General features: G+C 35.3%; 1 long non-coding RNA gene across 2 annotated transcripts; it reads left to right on the plus strand.

Annotated features, from left to right (window-relative positions):
• The first annotated feature begins 633 nt into the window (after positions 1–633).
• LOC141548756 (uncharacterized) lies at positions 634–15,525 on the plus strand. 2 transcript variants are annotated; one of them, XR_012484048.1, is made up of 4 exons: positions 634–1,566; positions 8,579–8,749; positions 13,196–13,298; positions 15,333–15,525. It is a non-coding gene; the product is annotated as an uncharacterized LOC141548756 (long non-coding RNA). The 2 variants fall into 2 exon arrangements; XR_012484047.1 differs by lacking the exon at positions 634–1,566 and having other exon boundaries at positions 8,109–8,749.
• Positions 15,526–16,135: the final 610 nt, after the last annotated feature.

A 16,135-nucleotide genomic window follows, 5' to 3' on the forward strand; every position in this document is an offset into this window, starting at 1 on the left:
TGGAGCTCTCTCTACAACCTTGGTGGTTATTGTTTGTCCTTCATTTTCAAAGAGGACCATGACAGCAGGGATGGGATATCATGACCTGCAAGTGAATTGGATTTAAGTGAGGGGGGCTGGGGAAGGTCACCTGCTGCCCTTTCCCGTCCAGAGCCCTCTGGGTCCAATGGTCCTCTATAGATCAGGAGGACTGGAGATGGCCCTGGTTGTGTAATTACTGGTGCCATTAGAAAGGCTAGATATATGTTCATGTTAGTATAATGGAGCTTCTGGAGTCTCTCCAATCATATCTGGATGATGGACCAAAGAAGTGATGTGTTGAAAACCCCTTCTACCTCTACCTTTTCTGGGATATAGAGTATCAGGTAGGGGCTGATTACTTCATAAAGTATTTTCTTTCATTGTGATCCTTGCATTTTTCTGCGTGAAGATTCAAAATCCATAGGAAGTTGTGGTTCAATTGTCATGCAATTTCCATTGATCTCTTTAGTAAGATGTTACTTGTGTTGTTCATAGTTGACAGAAGTTACAAGTAGGAAGCACTTTAGAAATATTTTAGTAGACCTCATATTACAGATAAGGAGACTGAAATCTAAGTCTTTAAGTCATTCAGATATTAAGACTGAAGTAAGATTCAAATCCAAATTTTTGGAATCCTAAATCTATTGTTCTTTACATCAAAGCATGGGACCTTCCACCATAGGATCTTTGTCACACTTGTCTTGCTTAAAAAATTTAGTAGATCTGTGGCTCAGAGTCTAAAAAAAACATCTTGAAATCTCTTGTACAAGACACACAATGCTGATGAACATTAGTCTTTCCTGATTCCTGAAAGTTTTGGAAATAGCTAGGAAAGGGCATTATCTCAAAATCGAGCACTTCAGGAGGGTTTTTTACGAATAGTCTCCATCTAGATGAACATGAATAGTAGAAGAAAATAACATGACCAGTTATTTGAATTGGCTGGGCAAGCTCTCTGCTGGCGATAGAATTTCGTAAATTGGATCATTCTTTTACCTCTCCAAGTTCACCCTGAAATCTCATCTATTAACCTGTTTATGTTTTGAAGTCTACACCATGTATGAATAAACACCAAGTGTGCACAAGTCTTGTGCTAGGTTTTTGTGGGGGAGAGAGGTAAGATAATGTGGAGATCAGTTACTGTCCTCAAAAATGTAATCTACTGGGAGAAGATTTTGAGATTATCAAGGGTTTTGAACGTTCGCATCATAGAATGCTGGGATAACAGAGTATAGGTTTAGACCTATTTAATGTAAGGAAAATATTTTAGGAAGAATTAGTCTGATACACTGATTAGATTTGAAGGTGGGGGAGAAGAGGATTGAACAAGTAAAGGGAGAGAAATAAGGAAGTTCTAGATCATTTTTTGGCTTGAGTTAAATTTCTTTTCTTTTGTTTAGGATATTGATACTGGTAATATTAAATGAAGATTCAGAAGATTCAGTTGCAGACCAATTCAGTGTTGAGCTTGAAGTTGAATCTAATGATTCAGAAGATTGTAGTCACACTGGAGAAGAATAAGAACTCTCAGATGAAGATGATGAGGTAGATTTTTTTAATCTACCTGCTTAAGGAATTGGTTAAATGTTTTCTATGTTGAGTGCTTTTATACCACAAATTGAACTTTTAATTCGAACTTAAATGTAATGTCATTTAAAATCCCTTAAATTTCTTCTGTTTATCTCTGTTACCCTCATGAGTAGAAGAAAACCTCACGTTGATTGTATTTGAAAGCATACAGTCTGTTTCCCTTGGAACTGAGAAGTAGATTTATCAAAAACTGTGTTCATTTCCTTCTTAATGATATGTATCTAATCTATTCCAGTGATTAACTTCCCTATTCCTTATCCAATACCAAATTGTTTGGATGATTATAGTTTTGCAGTAGAGTTTATATCTGATACTGTTAGGTCACCTTTAATTTCTTTTCTTTTTTTATTAATTCTTTTGATATTCTTAACCTTTTATTTCTCTAGGTGCATTTTACTATTTTTTATCTCTTTATAAATTCATTATTTGGTAGTTTGATTAGCATTACACTGAATTACTAAATCAATTTAAGTAATATTGTCATTTTTATTATATTAACTTGACCTACCTATAGGCAATTAGCATTACTCCAATTATATAGAGCTCCATTTGTATGAAGAGTCTATTTTAATTTTGTTCATGTAGTTGCTGTGAGTGTTCTGATGAGTAGACTCCCATGTATTTCATAATCTTTTTAGTTATTTTAAATTTAATTTCTCTTTCTATCCCTTCTGCAAGGTTTTATTAGTAACAAATAGAAAGCCTGAATATTTATATGGAAGATATATATCCTTCAGCTTTATTGAAGTGTTTAATTATTTTTATTACTCCTTTAGTTGACATGCTAGTAAACCATCATACCTTCTGAAAAAATATTCTTTTCTTATTCTTTATCCTTATTCCTTCAATTCCTTCTTCTTGTCTTATTGCTATACCAAGCATTTCTAGTACAATATTGAATATTAATGGTGATTATAGACATTCTTGCTTCATCCTTGACTTTATTGGAAAGTCTTCTGGTATATCCCCATTAAAGACAATGGTAGCTCTTTGTTTAAATCAATTTTCCTTATTCTTCTAAGAAAAAGCACCATTTATTCTTGTGCTTTCTAGTGTGTTTTCTTTTAAAAAAATCAATATTTCATTTTGTCAAAATTCTTTTCTGTATGTATTGAAATAATAATATCATTTTTGTTGATTTTATTGTTACATGGTTGCTTAGTTTTCCTAATATTAACCAGTCCAGTATTCCTGATATAAATGCCATTTCTTCATAGCATATGATTTTTACAATGCTATTAGCAGTCCCCTTGCTTAAATTTCCTTAAAAGTTTTGCATCAATATACATTGAGGAAATTCATGTATAGTTTCCCCCCTCTGTTTTTACTCTCCTTGAATCAGGTATCAAGACCATATTGTGTCTTAAAATAAATTCAAAAGAACTTCTTTATCTGTTGTTTTTTCCAAATAGTTTATGTAATATTGGAATTAATATTCTTTAAGTTTTTGGTATAATTCCGTTGTAAATACAAGTGGTGCTGGGTTTTTTGGATAAGGAGTTCATTTATGCATTATTTCATTTTTTAAAGTAGGATTATTTCAATATTTTATTTCCTTTTTTGGTTAATCTGGACACTTTATATTCTGGGAAATATTTATCTATTTCAGTTAATTCATGAATTATATTAGAATTGGCCTAACATGCACAAGCAAAAGCTCTGTTTGACAAAAAGTCCCTCATGTGATTCCATAGCTAATACTCATTAAATATTCAAGGGCAATCTTCTGGGGAGCCCCCATCTTATTTCTTTTATACATTATTTTTCCTCTTTTATTAATTCTCTTTTGTTACTGTATATTTTTGTAAATACTAATCCATATCATTTATATGATTAACTTTTTTGGCAAATAATTGGGCAAAATGTGTAATAATTACCTTAATTTTATGTTCATTTGGTTGTATATTCACCCCTTTCAATTTTGATGCTAGTAGTTTGATTTCCTTTACTATTTTTAAAATAAAATTACCCAATGGCTTATCTATTCCCCTCCCCCCCAAAAAAAACCCAGCTCCTATTTTCATTTGATAGCTTGATATTTTGTTATAAACTTTATTACCATAATTTTTACTTTGGTATTTATTTATAAAGGTGTAAGTTTGTTTTTAGTGAGATACACAATATGTTGCTCTTCCTTTTTCTCTCTTTTATTTATTTATTTTTTTAATTATATATTTTTTATAATATTATCCCTTTTATTCATTTTTCCAAATTATCCCCCCTCCTTTTATTCCCTCCCCCCGATGACAGGCAATCCCATACATTTTACATGTGTTACAATAAAGTCTAGGTACAATACATGTGTGTGAATATCATTTTCTTGTTGCACAATAAACATTAGAATCCGAAGGTACATGCAACCTGGGCAGACAGATATTAGTGCTAACAATTAACATTCACTTCCCAGTGTTTCTTCTCTGGGTGTAGCTACCTCTGTCCATCATTGATCAACTGGAAGTGAGTTGGATCTTCTTTATGTTGAAGATTTCCACTTCCATCAAAATACATCCTCATACAGTATTGTTGTTGAAGTGTACAGTGATCTTCTGGTTCTGCTCATTTCACTCAGCATCAGTTGATTTAAGTCTCTCCAAGCCTCTCTGTATTCCTCTTGCTGGTCATTTCTTACAGAGCAATAATATTCCATAACCTTCATATACCACAATTTACCCAACCACTCTCCAACTGATGGACATCCATTCATCTTCCAGTTTCTAGCTACAACAAAAAGAGCTGCCACAAACATTTTGGCACATATATGTCTCTTTCCACTCTTTAGTATTTCTTTGGGATATAATCCCAGTAGTAGCACTGCTGGGTCAAAGGGTATGCACAGTTTGACAACTTTTTGGGCATAATTCCAGATTGCTCTCCAGAATGGCTGGATTCTTTCGCAACTCCACCAGCAATGTATTAGTGTCCCAGTTTTCCCACATCCCCTCCAACATTCATCATTATTTGTTGCTGTCATCTTAGCCAATCTGACAGGTGTGTAGTGGTATCTCAGAGTGGTCTTAATTTGCATTTCTCTGATCAGTAGTCATTTGGACCACTCTTTCATGTGAGTGGATATAGTTTCAAATTCTTCCTCTGTTTTCTCTCTTTTATTGATATAACCATTTACACATATTGATTTTCTTCTGAGTATTATTTTGGCTGAATCTCAAAAATTTTGTTGTTGTCTCATTGTTATCATTATTTTTAATAAAATCTTTGGGGGTCAGCTGGGTGGCTCAGTGGTTAGAGAAGTCAGGAGCACCTGAGTTCTAATCTGGCCTCAGACCCTTTTTTTAATAAAGTCTAATGATATATAGACTTACTAAGTGTCTTTTAGAAGTTGAATTTTTTAACTTTTTGATTGAGCAGCATTAAGATATTATTTTACATGAATTTACATGAATGACATTCTTAAAGTATTTACCTTATTCCAAGACTGAAATGGATTTGTGATCTTAATTCTAGAGTTCTTCCAGTGATGCAGATTACAACCCCTTCATGTTTATCTACTCTATATAACTCTTGTCTATATATTTCCATACATTTACCATGGATGTCTACCTAGATGTGCTGGAGACTTTCTTTACTTTCACTTTACATGGTTAAAAAAAACAGTCATTATTCATTTGTTTATCACTTGTTCTTTCTATGTAACTAGCACTTTTTTCTCTGAATCATAAAATTCCTTATGCTATCTTTTACTCCTAATCTTTGAAGGGAGTCACTGATTGCACCTAGCAGCCTTCATGTACTTTCATAATCATTGTGCACCTGTCTATTGTCTTCTGTGTGATACTTATTTTTAATTCTTCAGAGGCAATTGTATTTCCTGACTACCACTGTTATACAATGGACAAATTGAGAAAAAAGGTATATTATACTAGCTCAAAACTGAGTCAGAGGCTTCTCTTTATCATAGGTCATCTGAATAGCTAAATAAACCTGAAGTTTGATGGAATAAGTTGATGGTCAAGGAAAGTAAATATGTTACAATTTTCTGTGTTCAAAGAAGCAAGTAAAATGAGATGATTCAGTGTGTCCTAGAAGATATTGAAAATATGATTACATTTTAATATGCCAACCTCAATTATCAATTGCATACCATATGCCAGATACATCACTTAGTGCGGTGGATAACAATTAAAAAGCAAACAGGCCTGTCCTCAAGGAACTTGGGTTTCATGGTGTTCATTTTTGTGAGAGAATGAAACAAGAAACAGTTGTCTTTTCTGTTGTAATTATCTTCAACTATAGCTTATTTTGTAAACATATTTACTTAACTGTATATGTTATCCAGAAGCAATAGAAAACTTATTATAGTAGAAATTTGATGTTTTGCTTCCATTCAAAGAATTTTGGTTTGGGTTTACGGTTTTTAATTAAAAAGATTATCCTTCATGAACTAATTTATGTTGTTTCCTAACATATGAACTCAAATATATGATGCAAAATAGGCAGAGATATTCTAGAATCAATTTTAACTTGCTCTTGAGAGCCATTTGTTAAATTTTGTATGAGTATCAAAGCCTCAGAAATCACCAGACGCTACAAATCAAGGATTTATTTTTCCTGATTAGGCTTAAAGAAACAATGGAGGAAATATTAGTAATGCAGATGAAACTGAAAAATGTCTTGCATATATTTTTGCCCAGAGGGTTAATTTTAAAATAGACGCATTACTTGCATACTCCTGCAAATATCATAGAAAGGTAATTAAGATAAAAAAATCCCAACAACATTAAACTCTTGATTTGTTACTTAATCAGAAGTGTAAGCATAATTTAACCAGAACCTCAAACATTTTGTTTATTGAATTATGTTCATGGTCAAGACTGAATATACTTGTATACTAAGTCAGCCAGTGTTAAATTAAATGATATGGCTTTGATTTATTTCTTCTCAGAAGAGTATAATTCAAGAAAAGTAATATAAAATAAAAGTGATAATAGATATTTAGATTTTTTTTCAACTGGTATTTTTTTTTCTCTTGAAAGCACGCAGCCCAATATTTTCCTTGGCATCAGTGAAGGGTCAGCTTAGTAGAGGAAATGGTACTATGAACTCACGGTAGACCACACAGAACCTTTTGTGACAGCTGAAGCAATGCATCTCGGAGTAGGTTGGGCTTCAACAGGTTATTCACCCTATCCTGGGTGTGGTGAAGAATGGGGTGGAAAATGTGTGGGAGATGATTTGTTCTCCTACAGATTTCATATACTACATCTATGGTCAAGTAAATATCGTATGGTTTCACAAAGTTTGAAAGGAAGCTTTTTTGTGCTTATATTAATTTATGCAACTTGGAAATGCACACATTCTGCCTCTTGTTATATATAGTATGCAAACATCTGATATTTGAAGAATGTATTAACTTTAGTAAAAGCCAAAATCTGTTGAGATGGAGGACAATAGAAAGATACTAAAATTTAAAAATTTTCTTTTAAATGTTACGGTGTACATGAATAATGTGCATGTACATGTATATTTAAATAATTCCAATTTGTTTTAATTTGAGACTCTAACTATTTTAAACTTTCAGTGATGTACCCATATTTTGTGATTTCCAACTTAAAGAGATATAGCTATATACTAATTTCTAGCAAGATAATCCAAGAATAAATTCAGAAATAATGTAAAGATACTTCAGAACAACAAAGATAATTAATAGAAATTGAATTAACAGTGAATTTCATCAGCTAAACAGCTTACTGTTATTTTATTTTTAGGTAAACTTAAAAATTTATTTTTAACACAAATCGCTTCATGAATCATATTGGGAGAGAAAAATCAGAACAAAAAGGAAAAACCATGGGAGAAAAAAAAACAACAAAAAGAAATGAGCATACTGTAGACTTACAGTTAGGAAAACAAGTTAAAAAATCTTGACTGACATACTTGTTGATTTTGTGCCTCTAGATAAGTTACTTAAGCTCTACCTTCCTTAAATTTCCTCATCTGTAAAAAGATGATATTAATTGTTTTTTGATGCAATAATATTGATAAAATAGCTTTACAAAACTTAAAATACAATATAAATTATGTCTATTATTTATTAATTTTTCACCATCATGAAATCATTTTGACCTTTAAAGCTTTATAATAATTTGAACTTTGAAGGTACTATTCCATTCATACTTTTCTGTCATTATTTTCCTTATTATAGACCTACTTTTATTTTGTTATTCTGGTTTATTTCTATTATTTCATCAAGACCTTGTAGGTTAATTGATAGAGGATGAAATGTATAAATTAATTTTTGTCATGAAAATGGGGTATGGGAGTGTAGAAACACTGAACCCCATATATATTGGAGTTTTAGGACTATCTTTACACAGGACACCAAATGTTGGGGAGAAGAAATTTGAATCCCCAAAGTATATTGAAATCTTGCTCTGGTATCACAGATTGTCTCAAAAGAATTTGTAGATTTAGATCTTCTCCAAATCAACAGGAAAAGATTCTATTATTATGCCATTGATAACTTGCTATGGGGGGCTTTAATTCTAAGCCTCCTTGACAACCAAGAGGAAGGCTAGAAGCTCCAGGAGAGTCCCTGCCTTCCCTACCTCTGCACAGAAAAGCCCAGCATGCATTTCCCAGACTCCTGAGTTCTGAGGCCCTCCTTTTGGGAGCCAAGGGCTTTGCCCCAGGTGTCTCTCCCCCCTAAGTGGGCCTTAGCCTTAGACAAATTGTTCTGAGAATCAGGCCGACCACAGGTGGTCATGATCCTTCCAAGAATCAGCTGACCATAGAATGTTCCAACATTGTGTATGTTCCAACATTGTGTATCCTAACTGCAAAATATTCCTGTTCATTGAACCAGCCATTCCCATGTTCCTTTCCCAGGCCCAACCCTGCTTATCTTTCTCATACTTTTTGCTATATAGGCTGTATCCCAAGAGCAATAAACTGAGACCTTGACAAGAATCTGCTTGGTCTCGCTCTTCTTTCTCGCCCGTTTCTCTTTCAGGCTGGGTCCCCCTCGACTCCCCGAATAACTGAGCCCCAGTAGACTGGACAGGTGGCGCCCAATGCGGGGCTCGAGGTACAGACCTTTGCCGGACGGACCCCCTCCCAGAGAAGTCGTCGCGACCCCCATTGGAAGGACCACTTTCACCTCTCATGAGAGTTCCAGTCCTTGGTAAGTTTTGAATGGTCCGTCTTATAAGAAATGGTTACTAAGTTATTTAAAGTGCAGGTTTTTATAAAGGACATTTAAGCATCCCTCAGGGAAAGAGGAGTCAGAGTAAAGAAAAAAGATTTGGTATAAGTTATCTAAAGAGCAGGTTTTTATAAAGGACCTTAAAGCATCCCTCAGAGAAAGAGGGGTTAGAGTAAAGAAAAAAGATTTAGCTAGGTAGTTTCTTTTGATAAATGAAACTTGTCCTTGGTTTCGGACCAGAACGGACCAGAGATTCATCCCCAGAAGTGGCAGAAAGTAGGCAGAGACCTAAATAATAAATAACAGAAGGAAGGTCCGAATGCTCTTCCCACAACTGCCTTCTCTTACTGGGGCTTGATTCATGATATTGTAGAATGGGCATCTAATGACCCTGACAAACAGCAGCTCTTATCAGTGGAGGAATTGCCTCCTCCCTTTTGGCCCCCCTCTGTTATCATTGAGATGACTGTCATTCAAAGAGAATCCCTTTATCCTCCCCTGCCTCAGGAAGCCCTGTCATCAGGTAATCTGCTAAATTGCTCAGCTCTCCACTGAACTTTCTTCCTTGCAAAATTCACTTACAAAGACCATCCTCCTCCAGGCTTCAAGTCCAGCCGCCGGTCCTCCTTCACTGCCTTACAAGAAGGGCCCTCTTAGCAAATCAAAAAACCTGAAATTGGCCTTTTTACCTCTGCTGGAACTCTGCCTGGACTTCCTCTGGGACTTATTAGGTTTGCAATTACACTTGGCTGATCATTAATGAAGCTGGAGATGTTGCTAACTCCTTCTCTACAATCTCTGCCACTATCCCGTGGCTATCCCTAGGGGATTTTAAAAAATTGTCATTGACCTAAAAGATGTGTTTTTGTCCATCCCTCTTCACCCAGAAGATTGCAAAGGCTTTGCTTTTAGCCTTCCCATAGTTAATTGTGTGGGCCCCTCCCCTCACTTTCAATGGAGGGTCCTCCCTCAGGGTATGGCTAATAGCCCAACCCTCTGTCAAAAATACTTGGCTCAGACTATGGACCCATTCAGGCTGTGTCATCCTGATGTGTATATCATCCACTACATGGATGACATTCTCTTAGCAGGACCCAATGAGCCACACCTCTCTCAGATTTGCCAGCTCCTTGTCTCTGCCCTCCAGACCCGGGGCCTCTTGATCTCTCCCAAAAAGATTCAAACCCAACCTCCTCAGCTGTTCTTAGGTTTTGAGCTATTTTCCAACAAAGTCCTTTCCCAAAAACTTCAATGGCGGACGGACTATCTGCACACTCTCAATGATTTTCAGAAACTCTGTTTATTCACCTTAAGAAGCAATCACACCTGTGAGGCAGATATACAGAATAGTCTCTAGAGTAGCACTTCTGTGATTTAAGGTTTCTTAATTTCAGCTTTTTCTTGGAGAACTCGGGGAAATAATAGTAAATGTTCTGCTGCCCAACTTCATCTCTACTCTCCAGATAAATGATCACATTAGAACATAGTGGTATTCTTTCCCTGTCATGGATTTAAGCTGGAACCATTTTTGTCATTGAAAAATTGGAAATGAATTTTAATTTAGCTGCATAACAGACAAATCCTAGTGATTAAAAAGGGCATGGGGAAAAGAGGAAAACAATTTGAGGGAGGAGGGAAGGTGACTTTATAGGTCGGAATTCTCCACGCTAGAGAAGTACAGCATCAGATATGTTGGCTACTAATGTGGCTGTCCTAACCCACTGTACTTGGGACTGGAGCTCTCTCTACAAACTTGGTGGTTATTGTTTGTCCTTCATTTTCAAAGAGGACCATGACAGCAGGGATGGGATATCATGACCTGCAAGTGAATTGGATTTAAGTGAGGGGGGCTGGGGAAGGTCACCTGCTGCCCTTTCCCGTCCAGAGCCCTCTGGGTCCAATGGTCCTGTATAGATCAGGAGGACTGGAGATGGCCCTGGATGTGTAATTACTGGTGCCATTGGAAAGACTAGATGTATGTTTATGTTAGTATAATGGAGCTTCTGGAGTCTCTCCAATCATATCTGGATGATGGACCAAAGAAGTGATGTGTTGAAAACCCCTTCTACCTCTACCTTTTCTGGGATAGAGAGTATCAGGTAGGGGCTGATTACTTCATAAAGTATTTTCTTTCATTGTGATCCTTGCATTTTTCTGTGTGAAGATTCAAAATCCATAGAAAATTGTGGTTCAATTGTCATGCAATTTCCATTGATCTCTTTAGTAAGATGTTACTTGTGTTGTTCATAGTTGACAGAAGTTACAAGTAGGAAGCACTTTAGAAATATTTTAGTAGACCTCATATTACAGATAGGGAGACTGAAATCTAAGTCGTTAAGTCATTCAGACATTAAGACTGAAGTAAGATTCAAATCCAAATTTTTGGAATCCTAAATCTATTGTTCTTTACATCAAAGCATGGGACCTTCCACCATAGGATCTTTGTCACACTTGTCTTGCTTAACAAATTTAGTAGATCTGCGGCTCAGAGTCTAAAAAAAAACTATCTTGAAATCTCTTGTACAAGACACATAATGCTGATGAACATTAGTCTTTCCTGATTCCTGAAAGTTTTGGAAATAGCTAGGAAAGGGCATTATCTCAAAATCGAGCACTTCAGGACGGGTTTTTACGAATAGTCTCCATCTAGATGAACGTGAATAGTAGAATAAAATAACATGACCAGTTATTTGAATTGGCTGGGCAAGCTCTCTGCTGGTAAGTGCTAGAATTTTGTAAATTGGATCATTCTTTTACCTCTCCAAGTTCACCCTGAAATCTCATCTATTAACCTGTTTATGTTTTGAAGTCTACACCATGTATGAATATCACCAAGTATGCACAATTCTTGTGCTAGGTTTTTGTGGGGGAGAGAGGTAAGATAATGTGGAGATCAGTTACTGTCCTCAAACATGTAATCTACTGGGAGAAGATTTTGAGATTATCAAGGGTTTTGAACGTCTGTTCATATCCTTTGACCATTTATCAATTGGAGAATGGTTTGATTTCTTATAAATTAGGGTCAGTTCTCTATATATTTTGGAAATGAGACCTTTGCAAATGTTCACTTTCTGAATGTTTCTACTTCACTTTGTCCCTGAAATAACTAAGGATTCATTCGATTTGCAAGCCTTTGAAAAAAAAGAAAGAAATGCAGGGATGACTCTAGGAGGTTTCCAGGGCTCAGAATCATTACATTGCTTTAATTCAGGCTTACTTCCCAACACATCTTGACAGTTGGATTAAAATTTTTGCTTCAAGTGAAAATATCATAGTTAATTTGGGAACATGAAGAACAGTAGAGGGCACATGAGTGAAACTCCAAGATGGATCACATTAGGACACCAGGAAGATTTACCAAGAGACGAGAGAAAAACGCTCAGGGATCATGAAGAAGATGTCAAAGACAAACTTTACCTCAGGCTCCCCTCCACAGTGCAATGGAACTAGACTGTCCATTAGATGATCTCTATACATAATTCTAGCCACCCTCTCAGCCTTTTCCATCTTTACATTGTTTGGTACCTAGTAATACTAAAATTATTCTAGATAAAGAAGACTTCTCTGAATTGGGCCTGCAAACCTAGTTTCCATTCCTAGCAGTATTTCTATGAGAACATTGATTCTTTTCAAAAAATCGATTTGTAACAATTAACACAAACCATTTGTAAGGTGAGGAACTATCTATGAATAGAATTTGACCAGTTTCTTATAAATTGCTTCCATCTCTGTTTTACCAAAAAAGGAAGGGAGAAGAAGGAGGAAATGGCTGCTAAGAGATTCATCTGAATACTTCACAATAAAAATAGACATGGTAGCTGATGGATATTAGGAGATCTTGCCAGAAATAGAGATGAATTCCTATGAAAAAAAGATCTACAACTAACAGAATTTAAAATGTCTTACTATAGAATCTCTAAAAGGCAAAACTATTTAACCACAATTTTAATTTCAGAAGTTAGGTGCTAAGAGATAAAGGTAGGGTAGGATTTGAGATATTACAAAATAATCTACAAAATCTTTTTTTAAAAAAAGGTTTTTACCCTCAAAACATATGCATGGATAATCTCTCAACATTGACTCCTGCAGAGCTTCCCTTGCCAGACTTTCCCCTCCTTTTCCCCACCCAGATGGCAAGCGATCCAGTACATGTTAAACATGTCAAAATATATGTCCAATCCAATATGTGCTAACGTATTTGCACAATTCTCTTCCTGCACAAGAAAAATGAGATCAAAATAGAAAGAAAATGAGTCAGAAAACAAAAAGAAAACGAACAACAACAAAAAGTGAGGGTGCAAAATCTTCTTTCTATGGCAAAACAAACATTTAATAAACAGACAGAGTACATTGTTATAACTAGCATTGTTATTCATAGATGTTCAAGAACCATTGAGATTGATTCTACTTCTTCTTTCATTGCAGAATTATTGGAAGTGTCCTTCCTGTGACAAAATAAATCCTCCACTTCCACCCCATTGCCACAGATGTTGGACTTTGTGAGAAAATTGGCTTCCAGAGGAGAAAGGTGAGATTTTGGATAAAGGCACACAAGGGGAAAAAGGGGGCTTTGATGTTCCAGATTATAAGAACAATAAAATCAATGACTCATGTGTTGAGGAAAGTGATGAAAAGATACTACAGACATGAGACTGCCAAGAGAATGAGGATTATTCCCAGGCATCAACATCTAAAAGTATCATGTGTAGTAGTCAGGAAGATGCTGGAGAATTTGAGAGAAAAGAAGCACAAAGCAAAGAAAAATTATGGGATCTTTTCTTCCCTCTAGCACAGTAGAGCCCTGTGTCATCTGTCAGAACCAACCTCAAAATGGTTGCATTGTCCATGGAAGGACAGGACATCTTATGGCATGTTTTACATGTGCTAAGGAATCAAAAAGGAGAAATGAGCCTTGTCTAGTGTGCAGGCAGCCAATTCCAATGATTGTGTTAACTTATTTTCTCTAAATGTGTTGTACTAAAACTGGAACTGTAGAAACCTGTACATGAAACATTCTTAAGAATGTTTACACATGGCTGTGAAATTTATTTAAAATTTTATTTTTGTGCTTTTTTTTCTGAGAAAATGAGTATTTTAGTTATCTCTAGTTCAGTTTGCTTTTTGGAAAGAATTTTTTTATTCTTTTCCATGAAGAAAAAAAATGTGGTTACTAGGTTTTCCCATTTTTGCATTATTTTTATTAGTATTCATTTTTATTACTTATAGAAACAGCAGGGTATAGTGGATAGAATACTACTCTGGACAGATCTAGGTTCAGATAACACATTGGACACTTGAAAGTAATTTGACTTAGGATGAATCACTCAATCAATCGATTCTTAAGATTTATTTTCTAAGTCAGATAATTTGAGAGTAAGTTATAAACACTTATATTGGGTTTGGGGAAGCTATAGCTCATTTACTGTGTGCCTCATTAAGAATTACTAGTTTGAAGACTGACTATTTTTATTTGTTAAATCGTCCTCTTCTGGAGTTTGGGAGTGTCAGGATTTTTGAACAATTTGTGTAAATGATTTAATAAATATTATTGAAGTTTAATATTGTTGGAGAAAATGAGTGTTTTTGAGTTGCAAATAAGATACTCTTCAGATTTCTGATTCTTTGAAGTTTTATCTGGTCTGAGTTCCAAAAATATAGAAAATATCTGCTAATAAAAACCTGTTAGTTTATTTTCTACCTCAAGCTCCTTTGCTGTTGTGTATGTAAACACAATCTTTTGTGGAGCCCATTGTAATTCTTTCTTTTTCCATTCCTTTGCACCAGGAAGGACCACAGCAAGCAGATCTTTTTAAGGCCTCCAGTGCTATTTAGCATTGACCTTTTGACTGAATACTAGCATATCCCAGACCTCCCTTAAAGTTCAGTTTTGAGTTGGAAAGTGTTTTTTTTTTCCTGCTAAGTTGAAAGTAATTCAGATATTTCTGAATGAATATATTATTTTGGTCTGGGAGTTGGAAAGTGTTTTTTTTTTCTACCAAGTTGAAAGTAATTCAGATATGACGAAATGAATATATTATTTTGGTCTCTTACAAGGCCTTGCGGAGGTGTCTTTGAGTTTTAATGTAAACTTAAATTGCAAGTTGCAGACATGAAAGCAAATTCTTATAGAATCTGCCCCCCACCACCAATTAAATATTTATTAGATTTATATTGTTGTTAAACCATTTGCCATATATTTGATTTCAATGTGTTAATATTAGGGGGTGTCAGTCTTGTTTATTTAAAATAGATAATTAATGTGAATTTCTACTTTTCCATGCCATTGAAGGTGAGCTTTTTTTTTTTTTATTATAGCATTTTATTGACAGAACAAAATCATGGGTAATTTTTACACCATTGTTCCTTGCACTCACTTCTGTTACACCTTTTTCCATCCCTCCCTCCACCCCCGCCCCTAGATGGCAGGTAGTCATATACATGTTAAACATGTTGAAGTATTTCCTAGATACAATATGTGTGTGCAGATCCGTACAGTTCTCTTGTTGCACAAAAAAAAATTGGATTCAGAAGATAAAAATAACAGTTTACACTCATTTCCCAGTGTTCCTTTTCTGGATGTAGCTGATTCTGTCCATCATTGATCAATTGGAATTGGATTACCTCTTCTCTAAGTTGAAGATATCAACTTCCATCAGAATACATCCTCATACAGTATCATTGTTGAAGTGTATAATGATCTTCTGGTTCTGCTCGTTTCACTTAGCATCAGTTGATGTAAGTCTCTCCAAGCCTCTCTGTAGTGCTCCTATTGGTCATTTCTTACAGAACAATAATATTCCATAACATTCATATACCATAATTTGCCCAACCATTCTCCAACTGATGGACATCCATTCATTTTCCAGCTTCTAGCCAGTATGAAAAGGGCTGGCACAAACATTTTGGTACATACAGGTCCCTTTCCCTTCTTTAGTATTTTCTTGGGATATAAGCCCAGTAGTAGTATGGCTGGGTCAAAGGGTATGCACATTTTGATAACTTTTTGGGCATAATTCCAGATTGCTCTCCAGAATGGTTGGATTCTTTCACAACTCCACCAACAATGCATCAGTGTCCCAGTTGTCCCACAGCCCCTCCAACATTCATCGTTATTTGTTCCTGTCATCTTAGCCAATCTGACAGGTGTGTAATGATATCTCAGAGTTGTCTTAATTTGCATTTCTCTGACCAGTAGTGATTTGGAACACTCTTTCATATGAGTGGAAATAGTTTCAATTTCATCATCTGAGAATTGTCTGTTCATATCCTTTGACCATTTATCAATTGGAGAATGGTTTGGTTTCCTATAAATTAGGGTCAGTTCTCTATATGTTTTGGAAATGAGACCTTTGTCAGAACCTTTAC

This window comes from Sminthopsis crassicaudata, chromosome X, assembly GCF_048593235.1.
Source record: "Sminthopsis crassicaudata isolate SCR6 chromosome X, ASM4859323v1, whole genome shotgun sequence".
Taxonomy (NCBI): Eukaryota; Metazoa; Chordata; class Mammalia; order Dasyuromorphia; family Dasyuridae; genus Sminthopsis; species Sminthopsis crassicaudata.